This window comes from Leucopleurus acutus, assembly GCF_964270905.1.
Source record: "Leucopleurus acutus genome assembly, chromosome: 14".
Taxonomy (NCBI): domain Eukaryota; kingdom Metazoa; phylum Chordata; class Mammalia; order Artiodactyla; family Delphinidae; genus Leucopleurus; species Leucopleurus acutus.
Genome location: NC_139156.1, coordinates 21,899,912 through 21,919,609, shown reverse-complemented (window position 1 = coordinate 21,919,609; position 19,698 = coordinate 21,899,912). Strand labels below are relative to the sequence as shown.

General features: G+C 40.2%; 1 protein-coding gene across 3 annotated transcripts in view; it reads right to left on the bottom strand.

Moving 5' to 3' along the window:
* Positions 1 to 19,698, bottom strand: part of SORCS1 (sortilin related VPS10 domain containing receptor 1) — a gene marked incomplete at its 5' end in the record, with an annotated part of 555,414 nt that overhangs the window by 522,840 nt on the left and 12,876 nt on the right. The gene's annotated exons all lie outside the window — the stretch shown is intronic.

Genomic DNA, 19,698 nt, shown 5'->3' with positions numbered 1-19,698 from the left:
CAAGAAAGAGAGAGAGGGAAAGAAAGAGAAATGGAAAGACAGAGGAAAAAGGGGAAAGTGGATCCTTTCTTTTTAATTTATTTATTTTTAAATTTAATTTATTTATTTTTGGCTGCATTGGGTCTTCGTTGCTGCACGCAGGCTTTCTCTAGTTGCGGCGAGCGGGGGCTACTCTTTGTTGCGGTGCGCGGGCTTCTCATTGTGGTGGCCTCTCTTGTCTCAGAGCCTGGGCTCTAGGTGTGCGGGCTTCAGTAGTTGTGGCATGAGGGCTCAGTAGTTGTGGCTCGTGGGCTCTAGAGCGCAGGCTCAGTAGTTATGGTGCACGGGCTTAGTTGCTCTGAGGCATGTGGGATCTTCCTGGACCATGGCTTGAACCCGTGTCCCCCGCATTGGCAGGCGGATTCTTAACCACTGCGCCACCAGGGAAGTCCTGAGAAAGTGGATCCTTAACGGTACAGTCAGGTCCTTACACATACACCAAGATGTAGAGCTTAGTGAAGCATGTACCCACTAGGCAGCTCCATCACTAACTGACTGCTTTGACATAATCCATATTCCTGAAGACAAAAGACGACCAGCCCATGTAAATTAGTCTTTGTCAGGCTCTTCCTTGAACTATTTCTAGTGATCACACAGTTCTTTCTGAGAAACCTGGAGTCACCAAGACATGATAATAATAGCCCAGACATAAAGGTGATAACCAGCAGGTATTCAGAACCTCCATGCACCTAACCAAACACCAAGTGCTTCATAAAACTTCTCTCATTTGTCTCTCACAACACTCCTGTGGAGCTGCCACTATCAATACCATCTTGAATTGGAAGAAACGGAGAATGAAGAAACATTTGGAGCATTTAAGGGATTTGTGCAAAGACACCTGGCTGGCGAAAAGTGGAGACAAGATGCACACCCAGGTTTGCGGGCCTCTAGTGATCCTCTTAACCATTCCATTCCCCTCCGCCATTTGAACAAAGGTAATGCTGAAGCAGCATTCAAATTAAATCCCGTAAGAAAACCATCCCAATCTTGATCCCACAGTCATTCATAAGTTGCATTTGCCTACCACCGAAAAAGAAAATAAGTGCAAAACTGTGTTTATCTGAACACACACTAAGTATCTCAAGCTTTGGCAACCGAAATTTCCTTGCAAAATCTGTGAAGTTAAGTCTACCACTACCACCACAATTCCTTCATGCATATAGATTCCAGCAACACAGGGTTTCAAAGAAGCCTTGAAAAAGTGTGCTTTGTTAGAAACTGTTAAAATTCAAGCTTCTAATTTCATGACACATGCTGTTTTACTCTCAGCAATAATTTCACGCTATCATTTTTGTGGTTTGTTTCTTTGTGGTTGACTTTTTTTTTTTTTAAATTCACTTTTGGTTGCATTGGGTCTTTGTTGCTGTGCGCAGGCCTTCTCTAGTTGCGGCGAGTGGGGGCTACACTTCGCTGCGGTGCGTGGGCTTCTTCTCACTGCAGTGGCCTCTCCCGTTGTGGAGCATTGGCTCTAAGTGCGTGGGCCTCAGTAGCTGTGGCACGCGGGCCCAGCAGCTGTGGCTCGCAGACTGTAGAGCGCAGGCTCAGCAGCTGTGGTGAACGGGCTTAGTTGCTCCGTGGCATGTGGGATCTTCCCAGACCAGGGCTCGAACCCTTGTCCCCTGCACTGGCAGGCGGGTTCCCATCCACTGTGCCACCAGGGAAGCCCTGTGGTTGACTTTTAAGTGTTGAGTTTTCAAATAAATGAACACATATTTCTTCTTACTGGACCATGTTGTCACAGACTGAGTGAAAACTCTGAATGTTCTCAGTGAGTGCCTATAATGTTGCTTTTTAAGTGAAATAAATTCTATGGTCTGCTTTTAGCAGAAAATTCTTGTATTATGAAGGCTTGCTGACTAATCAACCTTTGTGATAAGGAAAAAAATATATATGTATATACATATTTCACTGTTTTCAAGTTATAGATAATTACATCTTCTCCAAAGGGCTTTCATTATCGCAACATCTATCATGCATAGTACTTAATTTGCACTGGGCATTGTGCAAAATGCTTGACATATGTGATCTCTAGTAATACTCAGTTTAACCCTGTTAGGTGGATGCAACATTAGTTTCATTTTATATGTGAATGAACCATCTTGGAGAAATTAAATGACCTGTCCAATATTGCCCAACTAGTAAATGAAAGAACTGAGAATCCAAACCCAGTCTTTCACCACCACAACACACCACCAGTGTTTTGAACCCTTTATAAAAGTCAAGGGCATCTATACTCTGAAGTCTTTTACAGCATATTTAGTTCAGTCTCCATAATCCTCAGATTCCTCCTCTGTAAAATGAGAGCACTGGAGGGATTGACCTCAGAGATCTTTCTGCCTTGTAAGGGACCCAACAGTTAACGACACTCAATTACCAAGATCAGACTGGTGGGAAAAGAAGCAATGAAAGTGTCCAGCAAAATCCCCATGTGAACTCAAATTGAGTCCATAAGAATCTGCACTGAGCATCCCATGGCAAGAGGGATGCCTTTTTATCTTGGTCACTTTTGCAGAGATGGACATCATGCAGGGGACGGGCACACATATTATTTAACATTAGAACAAATGAAAATTATGACTCTCTCTTCTAGGTAAAAACACAAACTTCACCATTTCCTCCCCAGGCCAATTGTTAGCACTGTTACAATTCTCCAAGCCAGAAGCAGCTGAGAAAGTAGGCAGTGTGCCCAACGGGGATTATTAGACTAGTTTTCAAGAAGGTGGTAGTTATGTAATGCCAACTTGCTTTGGGGCAGTGCTCAGATCATTGACTCAAAATTGTTCCTGGCCCTTCATCATGTAATACAATAAAAGTTATTATCACTGTGTCTTGCCTGTGTGCATGCACAGGTCCCATGGCAGAATGGGAATGGTAGCCGGCATGGGGCAGAGGAATCCCTTGGGTTCCGAGTTAAGGGCCTAATTGGGTCTATTTTAAAGGCTGGCTGGAGCAAAGAGGATTTGTCGCCTTTGATCATGACTCCCTAGACACCAGGCTTCCTGCTGAACACAGACACTTCCCCCAGCACAGTCCCAGTGGTGTGTCCTGCACTCAGGAAACTCTGCTGAGGCAGCAGTGTCTTTTTCTGTCTTCATCACCAGCCCTTGCCTTCCTTGAATACCGCACAATCAAAAAACACCAGTGTTCACACCTTCCTATAAAATAGCTCCATTCTTTCCCCCTGACTTGGAACACCATGGGGAAAACAGTTCTTGAAGACTCAGAACATTTAAAGCTCCTTCATTGTAAAGAGTGGGAAAGAATGGTGGTCCAGGAATTGGGCACCATGTAGTATGCTTCCAACCCATTCAGTTGTTTTAGTCTTCCAAAGCTTTCCCTCTCAATTCAACCAGGGTTAGCCCTCTCATTGGCTGCCTCCCAGGAGCCACTCTCCATTTTCTTGTGTCCAAATGCAGCAGAGGTTTGGGAAGAGGAAAGATATTAAAATGTGAGCCCGGGAGACAAGAATTCTAGGAGAGTTCCTATTGTGGACTGGCTTTATGAATCCCGCTGGAGACTGTGATGAGAACTTAGATTTTGTGGCAAAGAGAGCTGCACTGCAAGAAGCAGCTGAAACCACAAGTGCTGGTCTTGCATAAATGTTCAGCTATGCTCAGAAGAAGACATTTTAAAGCACCTTCGTTACCTGACATTTCTCAAGCACTAGTGTGAGAAGGGCACTGCGTTAAGCATGGAGACCAGGGAAAACTATATGTCATCTGTTCCTTAAAGCTGCTTAAAATTTGAATATTTATTAAACACTGCTTGTATACTCAGTAGATTTACCCATAGCCTATATTTATATGCTATTTGTATAGTGATCTATAGGAAAATGTCTTTGTGTGGTTCAAATCCATACTCTATCCCTACAAAGTCCTCTCAATCATTAGTACTTGAGTCTAAATTCCAGTTTCACCTGTGGTTCTTCTCCAAGCTCTTCTTAAATGCCAGCTCAAATCCTTCTCATCACCAGATCATAGGTAGGATCACATTTAAAGTTTTATAACATGGATGAGACCTATGCTATTGTCCAGTCTGGCATTTTCATTCTCTGGATCATGGAGGAAATAACCCCAGAGAACTAAAATGACTCTCGTTAGGCACACAGGAAACTTGTGGTGGGACAGGGCCCACACCCAGGCATCCTGACTTCCAGCACAGGCCTCCCTCTAGCTAGCTTCTGGCATTCCAAAGGCAAAGGATGAAATGTATAACAGACGAAAGACATCACTATTGATGACACACATCTTGTGACACACTGTGTGTGTTGGTCCTACCTTCTGTAGTGTTATCTTGAAAAAGTATACGTGAAAATCACAAAGCACCACCAGCGTCCACGGTGAGGCACTCAGCTGCTCACACAATGCCTCACCAATGGGGCCAGTGGAGGAATGAATGCTCGAAATGGCTTTCTAAGCAGTCTCTCCTTCTCTAATATTTTGTCCATCCAATTCAGCCAACTCTTCCAAACTGAGATGCTGACGGCACTCCCTCGTCCTTTCAGTCTGGTTTGCAAAGCCTTTCATGATGTTATGCTATCTGGCCTCATCTCCCTCCCCAGACTTCCATCCTATGCCTTTCATGGGCTGTTCCGTCTCATGCTTGTAAGTTGTCACATGTATCAATCCTTCCATAGGGAGCATGTTTTCTACATCTTTTCACCTGAAAATTCTTATTTATCCTTTTTATTTACCAAGGACATAATATGTTACCTCTTCTCGGAAGTCTTTACTAATATCATCCATCACCTCACCCCACTCCCATCTGGCTAAATTCTTCTCCTCTGTAAACACCTGACCAAGTTGTACTTTAACTATGTATTCTCCCCTTAGACTGAAAGCCACTTGAGAGGAGGCCTAGTTCTGTATTCTCAACCCTACCAGAAAGTTAAGCACAGGTAAGATTTACATGCGACAACAAAAGGCACAGAGTTAGTAAATAGAAAACAAATATGGGGCCCTGCAATCCATACCTTTAACTACTACCCTCTCCTTCTTCCTAATAAGACTTCACTGACTTTAGATGAGTACCAGAATGGTCACCCACAGAGCTAGGCAAACGTCCCCATCTCATCGCATAAGAGGACATACTCAGGCAGTGGAACACTGCCTCAGTTTAAAGACAGAGCAAACTCCTGCAGCTAGTTTGTCTCTGCCAAACAAGCAAGAGCCCATGGCCTCAGCCCAGTTTGCTCTCAGCAGTGAGTGGCTGAAGCCCAAAGCAGAAGCCAGGTTCAGCACCGACTCACAGGGAACAGCTCCACCTGCCGAATTCCTCGACATTCTCTCCCCCTTTAGCACAGTTTTCTTCTAACCTGTGTAGCAGTGGTCACAATCTTTGAGAAATAATAGTACCACAGAGGAGACAGAGAGGAATTTCGCATTCGGTTACTTGCCTGCATTTTGTGCAGGATTATAAGAATGTATTGTGACAAATATCCACACCACCTCTTGAAAAGGAAAGAAAGGAATGGCTCTGTAAACATGCCAAGGCTTTCTGCAGTGCTTTTTTTTAAAGAATTAAGCCATCGGGGTACATGGTGCTATTATTTAATCTATCTCCCTCTTCTGCAAAGTGGCGATAATCTCTGTCTCCCTGTGGATGAAGGGGGAGGTGTGAAAAGCATTCCAAATTCTCTGCTCATATCCATCAGCAAACAATGTGATAAATACTGATGTGGGTGGTAGGTGGTGTTAAAACATGGGCAAGCAATGAATAAAGCAGATTGTTTGGTAGGAAAATCTTGGGCAAACACATCAGGCATTTCCTGATGGTACAAGTTATTTGAATTACCAGAAATAGTGAAGGGAAAGTGACTGAACTGAATAATCACCTAAAGAAGAAAATGAGTAGACTGGAGGAAGGCTGGAGACCAAGAACTTCTGGGAAGGAAACATTCTGTCAGTCATCCCTGATTGCAGAAATGGTCTTGTCAAAAGGATGCAAAAACCCATTTACTATTCTGGATTTCTGTCTCTATTGAAGTACCGATATTGCATTTTAAGAAACTCTGTCCAACACTAGATTACTGTGCAGGAAAATTAACCAGTATGCAGCAAATGTTTTAACAAAGAAAGATAATAGGTCTTAAATAGAAGCCCATGCTTTTGCAAGCAATTTAGCATAAATAAAATGCAAGCGGACCTAAAACTAAGAAAGTCCATTAAAAACATGAACAACTTGGCTATAGTTAATAATAAAATAATAAATCAAGGTCAGACCATTCAAATTTATTCTGATTGAATTAAGGCAACTTAGCTATTAGGTTGAAACAGCAGGTTGCACACAACACAATCTAGCTTAAACAATCGTTGATTTGAAGAAATAAACCAAGGGCTCCTTCTTAAATAGAAAGGGGTATTTTCCAAGTGAGAGAAGAAACTATAGCAAGAAGAAAGGACCCCAAATTATTTGCTAAATAACTTCACTCGAGCTCTATTTTTTAATCTACCCATAAAATGTTTGCTTAATCATATGACTAGGGCAAACTTTCGGTTTTCATAGAAAAGCAGTCCCGTAGTTTTATTATATACTTATTGAATAGAACCTGCCTCAAAATTTGAAAACACAGCAGAGGCATTGAAAGAGATTATCCAGCTATAGGTGTAAGTATCATAAGCCTGATGATATAGGTATAGAGGCAGAAGCAGAGATGTGTGTGCATATTTAAACACCCTTCACACACACACACACACACACACACACACGCAAATACTAATTTGCCAATGTCCATGATAAAGAGAGGGCTACTTGTTTATATGTCTTTAGATATAGATTTATGTGAATACATTTTTGCATTACTTTAACCATGACAACCAGCAAGCTACCTGTTGCCTAACAATGTTCATCTTATTTAGAAAAATGTTTCCTTCACATTTTTTCAATTAACCCCTAAGGAATGAGTAAGCTTTGGGAGTTCTGAAAAGTCTACTTCTCAAAAGGACTCCTGGATCATAACCTTTCAAACCCTACAGAGAGTCAGTGGATGGACCACCAAGCTCTAAGCTCATGGACTGTTACTGGGTTTGATCATCAATAAACTCCCAGGGCCTGGCATGCTTGACAGGTATTAGGCATTCAATAACGGTTGTATACATGAAAAACTGGTATTAGGCATTCAATAATGGTTGTATACATGAAAAACTGGAAGCTACTTGAAGATGAAATGCCATAGTGCTCTAAATGCAGTAGAATATAATGTCCAAGAGCTGAGATTTTTTTTAGATCACAACTGTCTGGATTTAAATCCCAATTCTATATCCTGCTATCCCTGTGATATTGGGTGAGTTACTTAACCTCCCATTTTTCAGTTCCTTTATTTCTAAAATGGGGATAATGGCAATACCTACTTCCTACTGTTGCTAATACATGTATTACCAGGAACAGTGCCTGGCACATTGCAAACACCCATAAGTGTTGGTTATAATCATATTGACTATCGCCTGAGCCTTCGATAAATAGCAGTCCTTACCCACCTTTAATGTAAATCCTACTACGTCCAAACTCACTTGGAAAAGAAAGCAACTCTCAAGCTGCCCTTTCAGGTAAATGTGCCTAAAAGAACATGCAGATTAAACCCATAATTATTTTCTTATTGTCACTGTGTTCTCGTTCAGTCCATTACCACAAATGCAATTTTATTTCTCACACTGCAATAGTCCCTCATCTTTTCTTAAATGTTCTGGCCCTGCTGAGACTTTTGTATAGTGGGGGCTGGTTCTCAATGCAGCTCCTTAAATGAGGAGCATGAAGGTGTTTTCTCCCTCAGGCCTGAGGCAATGCAAGCCCCTACCAGCCGCCAGCTCATTTTTTTAAACATCTTTATTGGAATATAATTGCTTTACAATCGTGTGTTAGTTTCTGCTTTACAACCAAGTGAATCAGTCATACATATACATATGTTCCCATATCTCTTCCCTCTTGCGTCTCCCTCCCTCACACCCTCCCTATCCCACCCCTCTAGGCGGTCACAAAGCACCGAGCTGATCCCCCTGTGCTATGAGGCTGCTTCCCACTAGCTATCTATTTTACGTTTGGTAGTGTATATATGTCCATGCCACTCTCTCACTTTGTCACAGCTTACCCTTCCCCCTCCCCATATCCTCAAGTCCATTCTCTAGTAGGTCTGTGTCTTTATTCCCATCTTACCCCTAGGTTCTTCATGACCTTTTTTTTTTTTTTTCTTAGATTCCATATATATATGTGTTAGCATACGGTATTTGTTTTTCTCTTTCTGACTTACTTCACTCTGTATGACAGACTCTAGGTCCATCCACCTCACTACAAATATCTCAGTTTCGTTTCTTTTTATGGATGAGTAATATCCCATTGTATATATGTGCCACATCTTCTTTATCCATTCATCCGATGATGGACACTTAGGTTGTTTCCATCTCCGGGCTATTGTCACCAGCTCATTTTTAAAGCTGGATCATCAGACTTCATTACGAAGTATCCCTACCCCTCCTGCTACGAGAAAGCTGCGACTCTACACCCCTCTCTCTCTCTCTCTCTCTCTCTCTCTCTCTCTCTCTCTATCTCTATCTCAATCTCAGTCTCTCTCTCTACTTTGGGGCCTTTTTACTAGAACTACTTGAATGAAGTAATCCATATAGTTTATACTTCATGAATCAGGACAGTGAAAAATATCCAGGCAGACCATCATCATGGCATCTATATGCTGACCATGTATCTTCCAGACCAAGAAAAGGCCAATAAAACAATCCTAAATTGCTTTAGTGCTCTGATCTTTTAAAGTATTCTTATTAAGTACCTCCTATGTGTCAAATATTGGTATATAAAAATGAATGAAATGGAGTCTTGCCCTCAAGGAGCTCACCATTAGTTGGAATACAAACCAGATGACGCTTACTGCTTGAACAGGGCATAAAGACAGTGTCTTGGCACATAAGATCTCTGTTCGTAAGAATCAGGTATCTCTTCTTTTTGGAAGTAATGGATAAATTCTCAGAAAGGAGGTAATATCTAAGCGAGGACTTAAAACATGAAATAGATTTAACTGGGCAAGAAGTAGTATGAGCAAAGGGACAGGAAGAGAGAATGAAAGGTCCACGTCAAGATGGGAATTTGCAATGGATATAAATATGTATACCTTTGAAGTAAGAAAACCAAGGTCAAAAGACCACCCTCAAGTTAGTATGCAGATGACAACTGCAGTACCTTCATTGTGCCTCGCTGCTTGCATTCTCTCCAACCCCCCAAATCAGGAGTCCGCAAACTTTTCCCCTAAAGGATCAGAGGATAAATATTTGCGATTTTATGAGCTACACAGTCTCTGTCACAACTACTCAATTTTATCAGTTTTGAGTAAAAGTCGCCGTAGACAATAAATGACCGTATTCCAAAAACAAATTACATCAAAAAATTTGAGAGTATCACAACATACCTTTCTTCTTTTTATTTTTCGAAGTCATTAAAGACCTGTATGCAGAGAACTATAAGACACTGATGAAAGAAATTAAAGATGATAAAAACAGATGGAGAGATATACCATGTTCTTGGATTGGAAAAATCAACACTGTGAAAATGACTATAACTACTCAAAGCGATCTACAGATTCAGTGAAATCCCTATCAAATTACCAATGGCAGTTTTCACAGAACCAGAACAAAAAATTTCACAATTTGTATGAAAGCACGAAAGATCCCAAATAGCCAAAGAAATTTTGAGAAAGAAACACGGAGCTGAAGGAATCAGGCTCCCTGACTTCAGACTATACTACAAAGCTACAGTAATCTAGACAGTATGGTACTGGCACAAAAACAGAAATATAGATCAATGGAACAGGATAGAAAGCCCAGAGATAAACCCACACACATATGCTCACCTTATCTTTGATAAAGGAGGCAAGAATATACAATGGAGAAAAGACAGCCTCTTCAATAAGTGCTGCTGGGAAAACTGGACAGCTATATGTAAAAGAATGAAATTAGAACACTCCCTAACACCACACACAAAAATAAACTCAAAATGGATTAAAGACCTAAATGTAAGGCCAGACACTATCGAACTCATAGAGGAAAACATAAGCAGAACACTCTATGACATAAATCACAGCAAGATCCTTTTTGACCCACCTCCTAGAGAAATGGAAATAAAAACAAAAATAAACAAATGGGACCTAATGAAACTTAAAAGCTTTTTCACAGCAAAGGAAACCATTAACAAGACGAAAAGACAACAGTGAGAGTAAAGACAGAATGGGAGAAAATATGTGCAAATGAAGCAACTGACACAGGATTAATCTCCAAAATATACAAGCAGTTAATGCAGCTCAATATCAAAAAAACAAACGACCCAATCCAAAAATGGGCAGAAGACCTAAACAGACATCTCTCCAAAGAAGATACACAGGTTGCCAACAAACACACGAATAGATGCTCAACATCACTAATCATTAGAGAAATGCAAATCAAAACTACAATGAGGTATCACCTCACACCAGTCAGAATGGGCGTCATCGGAAAATCTACAAACAACAAATGCTGGAGAGGGTGTGGAAGAAAGGGAACCCTCTTGCACTCTTGGTGGGAATGTAAATTGATACAGCCATTATGGAGAAGAGTACGGAGGTTCCTTAAAAAACTAAAAATAGAACTACCATATGACCCAGCAATCCCACTACTGGGCATATACCCTGAGAAAACCATAATTCTAAAAGACACATGTACCCCAATGTTCATTGCAGCACTATTTACAATAGCCAGGACATGGAAGCAACCTAAGTGTCCATCGACAGATGAATGGATAAAGAAGATGTGGCACATATATACGATGGAATATTAGCCATAAAAAGAAATGAAATTGAGTTATTTATAGTGAGGTGGATGGACCTAGAATCTGTCATACAGAGTGAAGTAAGTCAGAAACAGAGAAGCAAATTCCATATGCTAACACATATATATGGAATCTAAAAAAAAAAAAAAATGGTCATGAAGAACTGAGGGGCAGGACAAGAATAAAGACACAGACGTAGAGAATGGACTTGAGGACACGGGGAGGGGGAAGGGTAAGCTGGGATGAAGTGAGAGAGTGGCACTGACATATATACACTACGAAATGTAAAACAGATACCTAGTGGCAAGCAGCCACATAGCACAGGGAGATCAGCTCAGTGCTTTGTGATCGCCTAGAGGAGTGGGATAGGGAGGGTGGGAGAGAGATGCAAGAGGGAGGGGATATGGGGATATAAGTATACGTATAGCTGATTCACTTTGTTATACAGCAGAAACTAACACAACAATGTAAAACAATTATACTCTAATAAAGATGTTAACATATATATATATATATATATATATATATATATAAAAATTCGTAGCTTGTGGGTCATACAAAAACAGTGGTAGGACAGATTTGGCCCATGGGCTGTAGTTTGCCAGCCCTTGCCTTAAACTACCTCAAATCCCACCTGCAAAAGAAAGATAAGTTAATTTCTATGCCTCTAATGGGAAATGTCATTGTTACTTCTTCACAAATATTTTCAAGACCTACATTTAGGTTGATATGAGGTACTCAGGTACTTCTAAAGTTGGTGAGCTTTAAGGCAAATATAATTTTTTCCTTCTCCTTTCTCTAAGACTTTAAGTTAAATGAATATCAAGGAGAGTCTTGTATAGGAAATTAAACCAAATTAGGTGACTGAAAGAGAGCTTGTCTTAGTCAGTTTGGGCTGCTATAAGAAGATACCATAGACTAGGTGGTTTATAAACAACAGACATTTATTTCTCACAGTTCTTTAGCCTAGGAAGCCTAAGGTCAAAATGTCATAAGATCCAGTATCTGGTGAGGGCCCACTTCCTGGTTCATAGATGGTGTCTTCTTGCCATGTTCTTACATGGTAAAAAGGACAAGGGAGTTCCATAGGTCACTTTTACAAGGGCACTAATCTCATTCATAAGGGCTCCATCCTCATGACCTAATTACCTCCTGAAAGCCTTACCTCCTAATACCATCAGGTTGGGGGTTAGATTTCAACATATGGCTTGTGGGAAGAACACAAACATTCAGATCATAGTAGACCTCATCCTACTCTTTGGGAATAGTCATTTATATATCTAAGGACATATTTGTTAACAGCTGAAAAAGTCATTCCCAAGTCATTTCTGTCTCAAAATGATAAAATTCCTGAGTCATTTAATCTACTACAGTAGCACAAAATGCTAGGCAAAAATTCCTAAATCAGGATACCTCAAAGGTAGATCTGGACATTGTAACATCATCTCAAGCCACAGTCTGTTTGAAAGTTATAAGGATGGAAAGGGAAGAACTCAAAGGCCAGGGAAGTGTCTTTTCACCCACTCATGAGCTGGTGAGTGGGTTCTAAGAGCACATGCTCCCCCTAACTCTGGCCATGCCTTTCCTCACCAGCTACCCCCTTCTGTTCTTTTTTCTTTATCTTTTTTCTTCTTTGTAGACAAGAAGGAGGTAAAGGGGACAACCAGTTAAAAGCCAAATTTATTCTTTGGTAATTTTCTATGTATTTACTTTATGTATGCTTTGTTTTCTACTTGTAAGGCATAACCACTTAAGTCTGGGTAACACTGATGTGGGCTCTAGTGCATTCTCTGACTGCCTTGAATAATCATACTCCAATCCTAAGTGGTGACAATCCAATTCATCCTAATGTACCCAGTTTCCCATATTGACTAGGGAAGCATGATCAAGAAAATGATATAAACACCCACTTTTAACTCTTTAAAACATATAGAATGGCCAACAAAAATCCCATGATTGCTTAGTTAATCAAATTCTACTGTGAATAGAGAAGATAGAAATACTTTAAAATTGTTTGTGCATCTGGGTGCATGCATGTGCAAGCACACATGGGTGTGTAAAGATTCAAGGGAACAACTTTTCCCTTTGGAAAAATCAGATTTTTTGGCCAGTTTGAGGCCAAGTACTTAACAGAACATTTTAAACTGGGGAGTCTAATCTAATATTTAAACACACTATGAGCCTTGATTCCAAATATCTTGGACACTGAGATGATGAAGAAAGAAAGTACCATTTCAGTCACCACTTGTTGACCCAAGATCTGGGGAGTTTAAAATGGGCAGGAGTGGCCTTTCCTCCTGCCCAACCCTATCCTGTCTGCAAAACTCCTAACCTTGTATAAAGACCTGTCTTAAATGTCACTTCCCTTTAAAGCCTTGCCTCCTACTCTCAGGAAAAAAAAGAAAAATTAGTTGTCCCCCACTCATCTTTGCTCCCATAGCACTTTGCACAAAACTCTATTACAGCTATTATGTGTTTATCACACTAAATTGCTATTTATCTGTTTATGTGTCTGTCTATTTCCACCAGAATATGCACCGTCAAGGGTAAAGATCAGGTGTTATTTATCTTTGTATTCCCAGCACTCAGCACTGTGCTGACTCAACAGCCACTTAAAACATCTTAGGATTTTTATTATTAAAGAAATGCATTCCCATTAAAAATTCAAAATAGCACGGACTAGCATAGAAGGAAATGTTAAAAGTTGCCCTTCCACCTTCCAGACCATCAATCCTATTTCCCAAAGGGATTTAAGGGATTCTTTAAAATGCATAAATACTGCATGCACCCCTTCCACCCTACACCCAGCTCACCAACATATATGGCTCTCAGAGCTGTCCCACATGCAAGACTGGCTGATGCTAGCAACAAGACTGGCTGGGTGTGAAACCCCCCAGTGCCAAAGGCCAGAGATGTACTGTTGCTACAGTGGAAAGAATATGGTCAGACTAAGTAGAAATTTGCTCTACTCTGCACATTTTATGAATTGATAACAAGTTCTCTCTACTCACTGACACTTTTCCTTTCTTGTTTTCCTCTCTAACTCTCTTTCTGTAACTTACTCTGTCTCCACGTGTTTGTTACAAGGCTGTCTTTGTCTCTCCATCTGCCCTTCCCAGTCCACAGTATCACTGGCTCATTGCCCCTCGCCTTCTCTTTATCCTCCTCTTTCTTAGTCCACTTCTCCTGTCTCTGAATTGCTCTCTGTCTCTCTCTGCCTCTGTCATGATCCTATACTCTCTCTCTTCTTCTCCCCTTATTCATTCTCTTTTTCCATCTCTTGGCTTCCATTGTCTCTCAGTCTCTTCCTCTTGGTTTCTTTATCTCTCTCCTCATTCTGGAGATCATCTTCCATTCAGCTCTCACAGTCAGTAAACATCCTCACTGTGGCCATATAACAAAATTTAGTATTTCACTTTTAAGAGCAGATACTTAAAGACATCAGTGCGTTAAGTTGCTCTGAATGTACAGAGATGCCTGGGATGCCCACATCTATGATGTATTCACTTAAATACACATATATGATGGAGAGATGGAGTCCAAGATCAAGAAAGAGACTGAGATTTAAATTAAAATGCATGCTTCTTTATCAGGGACTGGAAGCTATTAGAGTTTTCAGCAGGTGTAGTCAGGTGGGTGAAATTACCTCCAGATCTCTCTCTCTGTAATCAACAAAGAGGACAATAAACAAAAGGCCTGGAAGCCCCTGCTGCTGCACACCACAAAAAGAAGGAAGAGAGATGCAGAGTGATCTTGCCGCTTCACAAAAACCCTGGGCATCGGCTCCTTCCCAATAATAGGGACTGAAAGCAAGTCAGGAAACTTGAACTTGGGCTCTTTGTCAAGTTCAGTTGTCTGGAATGCAATTCTAATGTGTCCAAGTTCACAAACTTGCTTACTCTCTCCCGTTTTGTTTGTTTCTTTTCCCCTCCCCCCCACTTTTCAAATAACTTTAAAAAATAAATCAAGCAATGCACACTTATGGAAAAACAACAACACCAAAACTATGGACAAACTGAGAGAATTTCAAAGGTAGAAGTAAACTTAAGAAGCCATTTAGACTCCCTCTTGTGAGAGCACTGGAATCACAACTAACTGCTGAACAATCCTCAACAGGAAGACACTGGAACTCACCAAAAAAGATACCCCACATCCAAAGACAAAGGAGAAGCCACAGTGAGATGATAGGAGGGGCACAATCACAATAAAATCAAATCCCATAACTGCTGGGTGGGTGACTCCAAACTGGAGAACACTTACACCACAGAAGTCCACCCACTGGAGTGAAGGTTCTGAGCCCCACGTCAGGCTTTCCAACCTGGGGGTCTGGCAACGGGAGGAGGAATTCCTAGAGAATCAGACTTTGAAGCTAGAGGGATTTGACTGCAAGACTTTGACAGGACTAGGGGAAACAGAGACTCTACACTTGGAGGGCACACACAAAGTAGTGTGCACATCGGGGCCCGGGGAAGGAGCAGTGATGCCATAGGAGACTGAACCAGACCTACCTGCTAGTGTTGGAGGGTCTCCTGCAGAGGTGGGGGGTGGCTGTGGCTCACTGGGGGGACAAGGTCACTGGCAGCAAAAGTTCTGGGAAGTACTCCGTGGTGTGAGCCCTCCCAGAGTCTGCCATTAGCCCCACCAAAGAGCCGGGTAGGCTCCAGTGTTGGGTCACCTCAGGCCAAACAACCAACAGGGAGGGAACCCAACCCCACCCATCAGCAGTCAAGCGGATTAAAGTTTTACTGAGCTCTGCCCAGCAGAGCAACACCCAGCTCTACCCACCACCAGTCCCAATCAAGAAGCTTGCACAAGCCTCTTAGATAGCTTCATCCACTAGAGGGCAGACAGCAGAAGCAAGAAGGACTACAATTCTGCAGCCTGTGGAAAACCACATTCACAGAAAGACAGACAAAATGAAAAGGCAGAGGACATTCTATCAGATGAAGGAACAAGATTAAACCCCAGAAAAACAACTACAGGAAGTAGAGATAGGCAACCTTCCGAAAAATAATTCAAAATAATGATAGTGAAGATGATCAAGCACCTAGGAAAAAGAATGGAGGCAAATATCAAGAAGATGCAAGAAATGTTTAACAAAGACCTAGAAGAACAAACAAACAGAGTTGAACAACACAATAACTGAAATGAAAAATACACTAGAAGGAATCAATAGCAGAATTACTGAGGCAGAAGAACAGATAAGTGACCTGGAAGACAGAACGGTGGAATTCACTGCCACAGAAGAGAATAAAGAAAAAAGAATGAAAAGAAATGAAGACAGCCTAAGAAACTTCTGGGACAACATTAAACTCAACAACATTCGCATTATAGGGGTCCCAAAAGGAGAAGAAAGAGAGAAAGGACGTGAGAAAATATTTGAAGAGATTGTAGTCAAAAACTTCCCTAATATGGGAAAGGAAATAGCCACCCAAGTCCAGGAAGCAAAGGCAGGATAAACCCAAGCACAGGGAGGATAAACCCAAAGAGAAACACGCCGAGGCACATACTAATCAAACTGACAAAAATTAAAGACAAAGAAAAATTATTAAAAGCAACAAGGGAAAAACGACAAATAACGTACAAGGGAACTCCCATAAGGTTAACAGCTGATTTTTCAGCAGAAACTCTGCAAGCCAGAGGAAGTGGCACGATATATTTAAAGTGATGAAAGGGAAGAACCTACAACCAAGGTTATTCTATCCGGCATTCAAATTTGACAGAGAAATCAAAAGCTTTACAGACAAGCAAAAGCTAAGAGAATTCAGCACCACCAAACCAGCTCTACAACAAATGCTATAGAAACTTCTCTAAGTGGGAAACACAAGAGAAGAAAAGGACCTACAAAAACAAACCCATAACAATTAAGAAAGTGGTAACAGGAACTAACATATCAATAATTACCTTAAGTGTGAATGGATTAAATGCTCCAACCAAAAGACACAGGTTCACTGAATGGATATGAAAACAAGACCCATATATATGCTGTCTACAAGAGACACACTTCAGACCTAGGGACACATACAGACTGAAAGTGAGGGGATGGAAAAAGATATTGCCTGCAAATGGAAATCAAAAGAAAGCTGGAGTAGCAATACTCATATCAGATAAAATGGACTTTAAGATAAAGAATGTTACAAGAGACAAGGAAGGACACTACATAATGATCAAGGGATCAATCCGAGAAGAAGATATAACAATTCTAAATAGATATGCATCCAACATAGGAGCACCTCAATACATAAGGCAACTGCTAAGAGCTATAAAAGAAGAAATCGACAGTAAAACAATAACAATGGGGGACTTTAACACCTCACTTACACCAATGGATAGATCATCCAGACAGAAAATTAATACAGAAACAGAAGCTTTAAATGACACAATAGACCAGATAGATTTAATTGATATATATAGGACATTCCATCCAAAAACAGCAGATTACACTTTCTTCTCAAGTGTGCACAGAACATTCTCCAGGATAGATCACATCTTGGGTCACAAATCAAGCCTTGGTAAATTTAAGAAAATTGAAATCATATCAAGCATCTTTTCCAACCACGATGCTATGAGATTAGAAATCAATTACAGGGAAAAAAAAGCAAAAACAAAAACACATGGAGGCTAAACAATACGCTACTAAATAACCAAGAGATCACTGAAGAAATCAAAGGGGAAATCAAAAAATACTAGAGAAAAATGACAATGAAAACATGACGATCCAAAACCTATGGGGTGCAGCAAAAGCAGTTCTAAGAGGGAATTTTATAGCAATACAATCCTACCTCAAGAAACAAGAAAAATCTCAAATAAACAATCTAACCGTACACCTAAAGGAATTTAGAAAGAATAACAAACAAAACCCATAGTTAGTAGAAGGAAAGAAATCATAAAGATCAGAGCAGAAATAAATGAAATAGAAACAAAGAAAACAATAGTAAACGTCTATAAAACTAAAAGCTGGTTCTTTGAGAAGATAAACAAAATTGGTAAAACTTTAGCCAGACTCATCAAGAAAAAGAGGGAGAAGACTCAAATCAATAAAATTAGAAATGAAAAAGGAGAAGTTACAACGGACACAACAGAAATATAAAGCATCATAAGAGAATACTACAAGCAACTCTATGCCAATAAAATGGACAGCCTGGAATAAATGGACAAATTCTTAGAAAGGTACAACCTTCCAAGACTGAACCAAGAAGAAATAGAAAATATGAACATGCCAATCACAGCTAATGAAATTGAAACTGTGATTAAAAATCTTCCTACAAACAAAAGTCCAGGAACAGATGGCTTCACAGGTGAATTCTATCAAACATTTAGAGAAGAGCTAACATCCATCTTCCTCAAACTCTTCCAAAAAATTGCAGTGGAACGAACACTCCCAAACTCATTCTATGAGGCCACCATCACCCTGATACCAAAACCAGACAAAGATACTACAAAAACAGAAAATTACAGACCAATAACACTGATGAATATAGATGCAAAAATCCTCAACAAAATACTAGCAAACAGAATCCAACAACACAGTATAAGGATCATACACCATGATCAAGTGGGATTTATCTCAGGGATGCAAGGATTCTTCAATATATGCAAATCAATCAATGTGATACACCATATTAACAAATTGAAGAATAAAATCTATGTGATCATCTCAATAGATGCAGAAAAAGTTTTCAACAAAATTCAACACCGAAAGTGGACATAGAGGGAACCTACCTCAACATAATAAAGTCCATATACAACAAACCCACAGCAAACATCATTCTCAATGTTGAAAAACTGAAAGCATTTCCTCTAAGATCAGGAATAAGACAAGGATATCCACTCTCACCACTATTATTCCACAGAGTTTTGGAAGTCCTAGCCAGGGCAATCAAAGAAGAATAAGAAATAAAAGGAATCCAAATCAGAAAAGAAGAAGTAAAGCTGTCACTGCAGATGACATGATATACTATACATAGAGAATCCTAAAGATGCTACCAGAAAACTACTAGAGCTACTCAATGAATCTGGTAAAGTTGCAGGATACAAAATTAATGCACAGAAATCTCTTGCATTCCTATACACTAACAATGAAAGATCAGAAAGAGAAATTAAGGAAACAATCCCATTCACCATTGCAACAAAAAGAATAAAATACCAGGAATAAACCTACCTAAGGAGGTAAAAGACCTGTACTCAGAAAACTATAAGACATTGATGAAAGAAATTAAAGATGACACAAACAGATGGAGAGGTATATACTGTGTTCTTGGATTGGAAGAATCAATATTGTGAAAATGACTATACTACCCAAAGCAATCTACAGATTCAATGCAATCCCTATCAAATCACCAGTTACATTTTTTACAGAACTAGAACAAAAAATCTTACAATTTGTATGGAGACACAAAAGACCCCTAATAGCCAAAGCAGTCTTGAGGGACTGCTAGAGTAATGGAAATAAAAACAGAAATAAACAAATGGGACCTAATGAAACTTAAAAGCTTTTGCAAAGCAAAGGAAATTACAAACAAGATGAAAAGACAACCCTCAGAATGGGAGAAGATATTTGCAAACGAATCAACAGGCAAAGGATTAATCTCCAAAATATATAAACAGCTCATGCAGCTCAATATTAAAAAAGCAAACAACCCAATCCAAAAATGGGCAGAAGACCTAAATAGATATTTCTCCAAAGAAGACATACGGGGCCAAGAAGCACATGAAAAGCTACTCAACATCACTAATTATTAGAGAAATGCAAATCAAAACTACAATGAGGTATCACCTCACACCCGTTAGAATGGGCGTCATCAGAAAATCTACAAACAACAAATGCTGGAGAGGGTGTGGAAGAAAGGGAACCCTCTTGCA